General features: G+C 45.4%; 1 protein-coding gene across 2 annotated transcripts in view; it reads right to left on the minus strand.

Moving 5' to 3' along the window:
- The window catches only part of LOC117900497, a 28,623-nt gene extending 17,627 nt beyond the window's left edge, over positions 1-10,996 (minus strand). The window contains exon 1 of one of the 2 annotated variants that reach the window (XM_034810887.1): positions 10,960-10,996. The gene's annotated coding sequence lies outside the window, so the exon portion shown is untranslated. Of the gene's footprint in view, positions 1-4,837; positions 4,863-10,959 lie in introns of those variants that run through there. The other variant, XM_034810886.1, reaches the window with a different exon arrangement.
- Between the last annotated feature and the right edge of the window lie 447 nt (positions 10,997-11,443).

Here is an 11,443-nt window from a genome sequence, read left to right on the forward strand (position 1 = left end):
TGCCGTAAACTGATACAACATAATTATGGCGCCAAGCCAAGCCGAACCCCAGGAAAAACCAAAGTCGAACCGAACTCAACTGAACCCGAGACCTTTTGTTGCAAATGAGCAAAAGCAAACAAATAAACTGAACATTTTGATAACACCCGTCGCAATCGAGACAAAAACAAAGAGGAAGTGATGATCTGTCAAGACGAAGGCTCGAATACACTCACAGAATCATCGATAGAGGTTCTAATATTTATTGTGAAACGGAGAGATATTAAACAACTCATTAATGATCCATGCATACATCTGGGACATTGCCCATAATTTTGTATGAATAATAGAACCATGAGACATGTACATACATATGTATTTATTATTTCATCAGAACTACTAACACACTCAAGTATGTACATATATGTATGTTCACTAAAGAATACATCCATAATCAGGAAGATCTCACACTCTGAATAATGAACATTAATGGGTTCAATCAAGACTATACATTGTCTTACAGTGTATGCATATCCAACTTCTAGGAACGATTACAGCAGGAGCCTCCGTCTGGAGAAGGGTATGGCAAAACTTTAAAATCCCATCGCCCACAGACTAACACCAAATCTGTTTAGGTCAGTCGGTGGCGGCTGTGCAAGAGTGGGAGTGTCACTTGGGTGTACATATGTGTGGAGGTCTGTATGTCAACCATTGTTGACAGACACAATCAAGCAATCAGAACCTAAAAACTTTATCCCATTGATAGGAAAACATACATACATTGTGTAGGGTGTAGGGTGTAGTAGGGTATGGTGTGGTATGTGTCTACCCTCTAGGCATAATCAAACACAGAAGGCTCTCGTACTAATGCAGTTAACAAACTTGCGGAAACACAACCCCCCCACAATACCCACTCTCACACTCGCAAAACACACTGACGGAGAGACATGCGTGTTGGAGAGAGTCTTAAGTGCTACACACAAACACATAAACCTACACACACACACGCTCTCTCAATGATGATGATGTATTGTGTGAGATGTGAATGTGATTAAATTTCCATAGCAGCTCGTCTTTCATGCCAATTTTCCATTAGTCCTCACAGCTTCTCTATGTGCGTGAGGCGCCTTACCAACACCTCCATCATTCCCTGCATACAGTGGCGACCTTTCAACCTACTCCCACAATTCCCCTCCACACACCCCGCACACACACTTAAAAGCACATCAACCTCTGCAGAAATCGGAGGACAAGGGAACACTAGGACCCCCTCCTACATGCATGCATACACAGAGCATATGCCACTCTCTCTCTCTCTCTCTGATGTTTGCTGTGCCGCGTCAAAAAGTGATGATGAATAGTTTGTTTGATGTTACTTTGACCATTCCCATGATCAGCACAAAATAAACTCCATCTCTGGGCGCAAGTCGTGCTCGCAGAAGCTCTCCTGATGAATGGGGTTGCGCGCTAAAGGGTTAACTTGGAAAGTAGGCTAGTTAGTGTGGGGGGGCTTGCGGGAAATGCCTTGGGGAAGGCATTTCTGAGATTGCTCAAATGCTTTTGTGGGGAATTTATAATACGTGGGAAGTGACGAGGCAACAAAGTTGCCCAAAATATTATTTGTTTGGTGTGGGTGTGTGTGTGTGTGTATGATGAATACATCGGAAGGAAGTATGTTAATGTGTCAGAGAACTATGAATGAATGTTTGTTGTTTGTGGGAGGGCGGGTTGTTTTTGCAGTTTCAGAATACCAACGATGAGCACACGAATTAGAGTTACACATATTCGAATTAATTCATATCATATTTTCACGTCCATTCCTCTGGTTGAGAAGTAATTAATATTAGTTTACAAGCAAAGGCTGCTCGAGGGCAACAATGTGTAGAGAGCGCGGTAACAGTGCGCTGTGAGCGGTAACAATGCGCTGTAAGAGGTAACAGTGAGCTGTAAGAGGTACCAGGCTGTTAACGGCCTGGGTGTTAACAGTGCTGTTGCTCTGCTGCAGCTGCTGTTATGAATATTTGTGTATGAGACGCATCTTAAGTAACATTTAACTGAATAATTGTAACAGAGGGACGTTAATGAAGTTTATAAATGTTAAGAAAGGGGAAGACAGAGTTATGGAATTGATTTAACCATACAATATTTTGAATATTTGCATCACAAAATCCTTTTATATCTCTAAACTTTCATGCAAAATAAAAAACTTTTCACCACATTGGTAGCCTAAAATCTAAACATACTATAAACAGATCCAACACCGCATGCATGATGTACACAGCAGCCTCGCCGCTCGATCCACGAGAACATTAATCCATTAATTGATAAGAATCCAATCATGAACAACGCTCCACAAAATTGCCATAGCTCAAGCCAAAAGGGAACCCATGGATATATGTACAAGCCCTCCTCCTGGCTGCACTCCGCTGCGGGCTAAGCTAGCTCCTCAAAACAATTAAATGCTTAGCTCGACAATAGTCTGCGGTTCGCATTAAATCATCAGTCTGCTGTTGACTTTGGATCCGGCATTGTGCACTTCTGCATCTCCTCTCCGCGCTGTCCCAAGCGAAGCGCTGAATAATTTACATAAGCAGCGACCACAGACTGCAACTCCAACCCAATCCGCTGCGCTCCGTGTGCCCCTGCAAACTCCAGCTCCCAGCACCGACCGGAGATCCTTGCTGCTGGCGACAAAAGAGGATGCCAAATTAAAGCCAAAAACCCATGCAGGCAAATCCCTCAACCAGACCTCAGCCAAAAAATAAAACCAACAAATATCCCTCTTAAAATTCTTTGTTTTTCGTCTTTTTTCCCTGCGGTTTTTCTTTACTCTTTTTGTTGTTTTTTTTTTTGTGTTGTTTTGTGTTTGCCGTTGCTCAGATGTTTTGTTTGGATTTTCGTGCATTCACTTGTGGAATTTTCGTGCTGTTGACTCGGCAACGCATATGAATGTATGTCTCCCGGAGAACCCTACCATATAGAATACTCGTCGTATCCCCCGCGCCCCGGTACACCCTTTTTGCATTTGCGGGTACTGTGCATATGTGTTGGCGCATACATAAACCATGGCAGCAGCAACAACGAGCAACAAGAGGAACGCCAGCGACCGACCAACCAACCAACCAACCAACCCAACCCAACCAACGAAGGCATAACAATGACAAAAGAACGCATTTCTCCTCATACTATGCTCGCATACCCCCGAAAAAACTCATCTACCCATCAGATATGTATCCCACACCCCTCACCACACCCCTCTATCTTACTGCTGGTGGGTTTGGGCATGGTGCGGCTGCTCCCTGTTCCTGTTCCTGGCTGGTTTATTATGCAAAAGTTATGCAAAGATAAGCAAAACTATGAGCAACGACAGCAGCTCGCTAACCAACAACAAGAACGAGCCATCGAGTCGATAATGCGACTAAAATATACCCAATTTCAGTAGGGTTCCATCATTTTGGGCAGTCCATTAGGAGACAGGAATACGCGGAATGTAGCAATTGACAATGGCAAGTGTCCTGATCTACATAAGTTGCCATTTTTTCATCACCATTATTTTTGACAGGTAAGATAATGGCTGCGAACAGAACTTCCTTTCAAAGTTAATCTCTGGCTGGATTATGACATCCATCACCAAGAATCCAATACACCCAATGGCCTGCACGATTAGCGGGTACAAATACTACCCATACTCCAGCGATACATGCATATCCCTCTCACTCCTTACATAGTCAAAAGACAAACGGGTTCGGGTTCCAGTTATTTTTTGTGTGTGTTTTTTTGGGGCTTCAAGTTGGTTCTTTTTTTTCTCTCTCTCTCTCTCTTTCATTCAGTTCTGTTGGTAGTTGCTGTTGTTGTTGATTTGGTGGGAAGTCGGGCAGCTGTTATGGGACACCCACCAAGTCATTCAAGTTAATTGTGCGGCCAAATGCAAAAATCAACTTTTTTACAAGTTCAACGCCAGGCCTTGCCCCACGCCATGCCAGAGAAGACGCGACAGGGGGTGTTAGGAGGCTCGTCGGCACCTCGTGAACGAAATGGACACTTAAACTCTAATCGAAAAACTTTTACCCATATACAAGTCACTTTAAAATGCGCTTAATTTGATCAGCGTGCGGCGATTGTCGACAGAGAGTTGAGCTTCCCCAATTCCCGTTCCCCTTTGCAGACTCTCTCGAGTGTTCCTTTTCTTTACCACCTCCCTGTCCCTTAAAGTTCCCTTATAGTATATAGCCCTGCGTAGATTACCATAATGAGCTTTGAGATGGGCACAATTGCACACCCGGACAGTTATAAACTTGTTACTGCCATTCGACTACAATTTGTTTGAGTGTTTGAGTTCCTTTCTCCTGCTTTTCCATTATTTTATTTGCCAGGCAACGTTTTCGAAAATACAATACACTCCTGTGCCCTCTGCATAAGGGTGAAATGGTGTGGAACTTGTGATAACGGACGGGCAAGTCCTTCAATGTGGGTGATTAGGCATTGAAAAGGGGGGACGCGTTATGTGGTTTCGGTAATCTATGGATCTCCGGGGATTTCCATGTGAAATTCTGCTCTGGGAAATAGGGTCAAAAGTTATTCAATTCAATGGAAAACCTATATCAAAATTAGGATTGGGGGAAGAGTTTATTAATTGGAAGGTGTAAGCGTAGATACTGGCATACGGGAAATGTTGCCCTTTAGTCTTAAAGAGCATTCCCCAAGTCGTTTTTTCTCCCCCTGAGCAGTCCCGTGTGCTGTTTGTGACAACATCAAGTGTTCCATTCGCTTTTTTCTGTTGCTGCTGCTGTTGTTTGTTTCTGGAGTGAGTCAAGTGCACACTTTTGGCTCGCTCGCTCGCCCACGCACTCTCAGACACACACACACACGCACACACACGCATATCCATGGTCGGTGACAACATTTTGTGGTAGCAGTTGGCACTTGACGCGGTCCACACTCATCCTGCTACCATAGCCCGAGCCGGAGCCAGAGGCCTGCAACTGCCTCGACTCTTTCAATTGAAAAATTAAGCAGCCACTTTGTCAAAATGCTGTTTCAATGGGCTCTCCTCATCTAGGGTCTCGTTCTGGTTTGGTCGGGGGTCAAACCCAATCGCTGTTGCTGTTGCTGTTGCTGTCTCCTCGTTCTTTGCTGGGGGCTTTAATTGTCGGCATCTGTGCCTGACATGTAAATGCAAAAGGTTCTTCAAAAAGCAACGACAGAGCTGCAGCCCGCTCTCCTCTCCAGCCCCTGACTTGTCTGCTTGATGGAGCATACTCGTTTGGCACTTATTACATTGGCATCTGCGTATGGTTTTGGCGTTTATTGATGCAAATTTCACTCAGTCCTCTCTATTCTGATCTTTTGGCTGTGACTTCTCCACGCCAGCGGTGCAGGCTTAGGGATACGGAGCACGGGTACGGGTACATGGCCCACCTAATTGACGTCTAACGTCGAACACAAGTGCGCCAAGCGCTGATTAGGGTTGCCTCTCCGGTCCGTGGCCGTGTCCCTGTCTCCGACCCAATTCCGACCCTGTTCCTGTCATTGCCACCGTTGTCAAAAAAAAGTTTAGCGGCGAAACCTTTTTTCGGCGAAACCTTTTTTTCCCCCTCCACACAAAAAGCTGATTCCAGGGAAGCAACACAATTTTTTAATCGTCTTATTTTGTGTGCAGTTTTTGTATTCAATTTTCTTATTGATTGAGTTGACATTAATGGGCACTTGGAGGTGTCAACGATGGCAGCAATTGGCAAACACTCAACATATTATTGATTTTTATCATGCAAAAAAGTACAAAAATAAATAAATTAAGCTACTTGAAGCTAAAGTGGAAAACGTTTATGGAATTTTCAGACTGCAAACATTTTAAAGGAGATATTAAATGCATATAATGCGTTTTTTAATGGGGATATATGTGAGAAAAATAATTGATTAAAAATGAATAGAATTAATATAAGTTTCTGCTGAATTCTTAGCTTTAAACTTCTCCCATTTCCTAGAAATTACCAATTTATATTCAGCTGGATACAAATCTCTAAGAGATGATTATCTACTGGTGACTCTTGCCATGATTGATGAGCGATTTCGAAACCATATGAGATCTAGGAAAAGTTTTGCTGTGTGTTCTACCAACCTCTGGCAACTTCAAGTTCATAATTATGTGGGTGTTCCTGATCTGTGTCCCTGTTAAGCCTTGCTCCAGCCCACTCATCATGCACATCATCCTCGTTGTGGGCGTCGCTGGGCATTCCATGTTCATGTGATCTACTTGGCGAGATTTTTAGCAACTGACATCGCCTGGGATCCGCTGTGCGAGTGCTCGTCTATAGGTGTGGGCGTACCGCAGGCATTCCTTTCGCGAACATTACTTTACCCATATTCCGTTCTTACTTGTTTTTTGGGTTCTTTGGTTGGGTATATTTTACTTTTTGGACTGTTGTCGCTCCCTGGCCGCACCTTGCTGCACTCCACGTTGCAGTCGTTGTTGCTTCATTGCAATTCCGTTTGCTGTCGCTTTATTTTTATTTAATTAACTTCATTGGATTGCCATGTCAGGCAACGAGGCAGGCAGGAAGACAGTCCACGCAGAGGCAGAGGTAGCGACAGTCAGGTAGGTAGATAGTTGGATGGTAGATTGGTTGGCTGGCTGGCTGGATGGTGGGTAAACCTGCTTGGATCTGCAGGCCCCCACTCCAACGCTGGGACTCTGCCCACATGCAAAAGCTCTTGCAGCTCTCTCGTCTGTCTGTCGTTGTCGTTTTCAGCACCTTGACAATGACTTATTGTCGCTATTCAGCAGAAGAACAGTGCCAGGCCAGACCGAAGAGTGCACACAGCGAGGGGCGGGGGTAGGAGCTGCCAGGACCAGGACCCAGACTCGAGCTCATCTCAGTTCATTGGCAATTCTTTGGCTAAAGTGGCCTTTCTTGTCGAGCGTGGGCTCAACTCCTTTTGGTCTCAGCTCATATGGGGAGAGGGGCAGACCTGCCCGGATGTAAATCAATTTATTTCGCTCAACTTGAATTCGAGATTGAGCCCGAAGCCCCAGGCTGAAGGTGAAGCTGAAGCTGAAGCTGAAGAGTTTCAGCTGCATCTGGAAAGCCAAGCGAATGCTGGCTTTTTTTTTGGGGGTTACTCGAGTACTTCCTGTCAGACGCTGCAGAGAATGCCGAAATGCACATCCTGCGGCGGTTTTATTCATGACGCTGCAACCATTTAAGTGTATCCCAGGGAGCAGTAATTATAATAACCAAGCCAAAGCAGACCCAGAGCAGCGAACATCCCATCGCCATCTCAGAGCCCAGACCCAGCCCCACACCCCGAGAACCCAAACACCATCAGCCCATAACCCAGACAGAGTCTCAGAGTTAGTCTCCATTTCAGTTTCAGTTGGTTCTATTTCGCACTGGGCAAGGGACCCCGGGACTCACAATGGAAACCGCAAAGTCATCTCCGGTTTATTTACTGGCTAGCAGAAAATAAACCAGAAAGCGAAGATGAGACCAAAGGAATCAACTATAAAACAAAACAAAAAAGAGGCGCAAATTGAGGCCAAGACGACGGGCTGGATGCTCTGGCAAACAGAGACAAGATTCCTGCAGGTGTGATTGTTGAACTAAATTTGTTTTGGTTTTGCTAAACGCTTAAAGATTGACTACTATTCCACACCAAAAACATTTCTAAAACTTTTCAGACAATTCTTTTCTGTCTATTTTCCATGCAGTCAACTTTCAGCTCTTTCCTTGGTAAGTTCTGCTGGAAAGTATTCATACCCGAATCATGCAGAGTGCATAAATAACTGAAGCCGCATGAATTTTCAGTTGGCAAGAAACAAAAAACAAAAGCCCAGTCAAGCTGGATCTCCTCATGCCACTCACTCCACTCCACTCCTCTCCACTCCAGTGTCGACCTCCTTCTGGCCCTTGTCCACGGCGATACATCGAATTTAATTTCCTGCCAAAATCGACAGAGGAGTAGGAACAGAAAATGTTTTGCCTTTGCGGTGTGGGGCTCAGTCGAGCGTTAAGAATTCTCCTTCGGCTCGGTTGCTAAAACTTAATTTTGCGGCTTGCATTTCAGGGAATCTTCCACCACTCCACTCCCCCCCAGGAGTATGAACAATGAATGAAATTTCTTCACACAATTAGCTGGATAGAGATAAGATCCTATGTACGTATAACTACCAATCTGGAGACCCACCAACAACTGACGCCTGGCACGTGATCGAAACAATAAACCAGCAAACAGCAAGAAAAAACCAAAAAAAAACTCCAAGAGTCGAGTCGAGTCGAGTATGACTGACGACAGTTGTCGGGAAAGTTGAGGAACATGTGGCGCCTGGCGCCTGTCCGGGTGCCTGCCATATTTCAGGACCAACTGACGCACAACTTATTAGACGGCTTCTTCTCACTGCCACTTCGATTCGAATTTTCGGCATTTTATTTCGACAACAACATCGAGGGCCAAGGTCCAGCGCCAAGCCCTTGCTTTGCCATTGAAAAATATGGCCAGCCGAAGAGAAAATAAATAGCTGCTCAAACAAATGTGAGCAAAATCGTAAAAATAAATGGCAAGTGATTTCAAGTTTTGGACGCAACATGTGTAATTAATAGACTGACTCTCTCCAGATAGAACCCCAAGGGGCACCCAAAGCATATGATGAATGCCTTGTAAAGCGCCCAAAGCCGAACGGACTGTAGGTGTCTATTGTATTATTTACGTCTGCATTGCATTGGCCTATGCTCTGGCTCTTCCGCTTAAAGTTCTCCCTCTCCCTCTCCCTCCTGCGATTCCCATGCGAGACTCCCCTGAAATGGGCTTCCCATGGTGTCTTGCTCTTCATGCCACCACTATCCATGTAGAAGTGTCACACATGTCCTTGTGCGGCTTTGACTTTGCCCCAGCCGAAAATAGCCACGACGAGGGTGCCGTGCCTCTCCTGTCCTCCTATTGCCGTGTGTGTGCGAGTGTGTGCTGCTCGTGCTTACCAAGTGTGTCACTGTCACACACTTGACGATTTTTTGGAACGGCAATAGGCACTACATGCGCCACAGCAGTTATGGGAGAAGAGACTAAAGAGTGTTCCCTGGAAGCGTCGAAGATGGTCGTACCCTACAGGTGGAACTACTAGTAACTGGAGCTAATAAGGGATCATGGCTAATGGCAATGATCAGCGAAGTTCTACCTCGTTTGTGGTTACATCAATGAACATCTTGAGCCTACCTTTGGTCACCTTTAGGAATACCCTTCCAGAACAGGGTAGTTCAGCATCAGTTCCACCCACAGCTGCACAGATATCTACGGAGAGCGAGGCAGAGAGAGAGAGAGAGAGAGACTGGAGAGGAGAAGTGCGAGCCGGCCTCTGTTCTCGGGCGCTGCTCAAGTGTTTGTTATCTGGCCCCATGTCCCCGTGTCCATGTCCATGTTCCGTGTCCATGTGCCTGCCATGCACTGCCTTGGCAAGGACATTGTTCTGCTGGCGACTGTTGCAGAGCAGCAGACAGAGAGAGAGACTGAGAGAGAGAGAGAGAGGGAGGAGACCACTGGCAGCTGCGTTCACGCAAATAGAAAAGATACTCAAGGCACTCATTCGAACATGGGAGTGGTTGGGTTGGGTGGGGAAAACTGTTACGTGATGAGTGCGCATCATGCGGGCCCAGGAACCGCAACTTGGTGATGGAGCAGGGAGAACCACAGGGAAAATCAGGCATCAATGGGCGTTTAAGCCAACTCGCTTGATGTCCGCAATGAGATTTAAATAGAATCAAATTAGTGTAGCATTTGCTGTCTCCACTCGTAGCACGAGTAGTATCCGGAACACTCAACCATCTGCAGTCTTGCCATTAGGGGACGATCCTTGGTTCAATGGACGCTGCTTGCATGGCGAATTGTTTGCTTTGGCAGCTCAAATCGTTTACCTAAAAACATAAATCCGAAGTATATACAAACGATTTTTGCCCAACGCTCCTCCGATGACGTTACGTTTGCCTTTGTCAACGCTTTTTGCTTGCTCCACCTGTACCGTGTACCGTGTACCATGTACATTCCCCCCCACCCAGTGTCCCTTTCTAGTCAGGTGCACAAATACAAACAAGCCAGACGACGACGGACTACACCAGAGCCATCCAGACAGCAGGGGAATCGAGACATCGACATCGACATCGGCATCCAGCGCGCAACGCTCCGGCTCCATGTAAATCTGAGTTCGGCCCAAGCATTGACAGTTTGAGCTTAAAAATCCAATTAGTCTTTGATTTGCATACAAACATGAAGAACAACAAAAAAGGAAACAAGTCGCATGGATTCAGGGGACGTACCCAACCGAAGGCTTACCCTATGATCTCATCCATGGTGATTGAAAGAATGGAAAACAAACAGAATTCGTACAATCCATTGATACATTTTCGTTTCTAAATTAACCAAACTTTCCATTGACCATCAGATTGCACAGATTGTAGCTTGGTCTTGCTGCTTATTCATCATTAAAAATAAAATATACCAATGTACCCTACGATTACGGGGTACAGAGAGAGAGAGAGAGAGAGAGCGACCAACAGAGAAAGCGACACAGAAACAGTCGCAGAATTTCTTGCTAAATATTTTAAGACCTTTCACCGAATGTGAACCGAGCGAATTTGTATTTTGGCTTTGATTTTGGGGACCTTCGCTTTGAGCATCCTTCTCTCTCTCTCTCTCTCTCTCTCTTGCTCTCTGGCATTTCCATTTCCATCTGCTTCTTGTACGCTTTCCACAGGAGCACCACAATAGACAATTGGATTTTTGCGGTTTCTAATCCAATTTATTTCGTCTTAAATACAAAAACTTGAAGCCTTCGTCCTTTTTGCCTTAGCTACAAAGTATCCTCCAGCACAGCCCAGCCCAGCCCGTAAACGTAAAATCTCACGTGTGTGTGTGTGTGTCCGTGTGTCCGTGTGTCTCCGAATGTCCTCTGTATCCCTGGGTGCGGTTCAATGTAATTTAATGGATGGCCAGCACACACACACACACACACACACACACGGACACGGACAATAAGTCGGAAAGCTAAGCCCTGAAGAACGAAGAGGAAGCGGACGGACCTGTACACAGTCACCTGCTCACTCAAAATCAACGAGGACAGCTCTCAACAAACTAATTTAAATATTTCAACAATTAAAGAGTCCAGGCAATTAAAATAAACCAACACCAACCCCACCCCACCCACAGGGCTGGCAGGACACCCGCAAACAACAATGGGAAAAATCAGGGGATTATTCACGAACCGGAAAGTCGAAATTCGTATGCACTATCAATGGATGGAAGAGCTGAGCTTACTCACTTCCACTTCCACATTGAAGAGAGTCGTGCACATACGAACATAGTTTTGAAATAAACCGGACTACTCTGGGATTATGATGGCATTTAAGCAACTCGGAGTGGGGAAAGGACACAATTCGGACAAAAATATCAAACCGAAATAAGCGGAAACCAATTGTTGATC

Source organism: Drosophila subobscura, chromosome U, assembly GCF_008121235.1.
Source record: "Drosophila subobscura isolate 14011-0131.10 chromosome U, UCBerk_Dsub_1.0, whole genome shotgun sequence".
In the NCBI taxonomy this organism is placed as follows: Eukaryota; Metazoa; Arthropoda; class Insecta; order Diptera; family Drosophilidae; genus Drosophila; species Drosophila subobscura.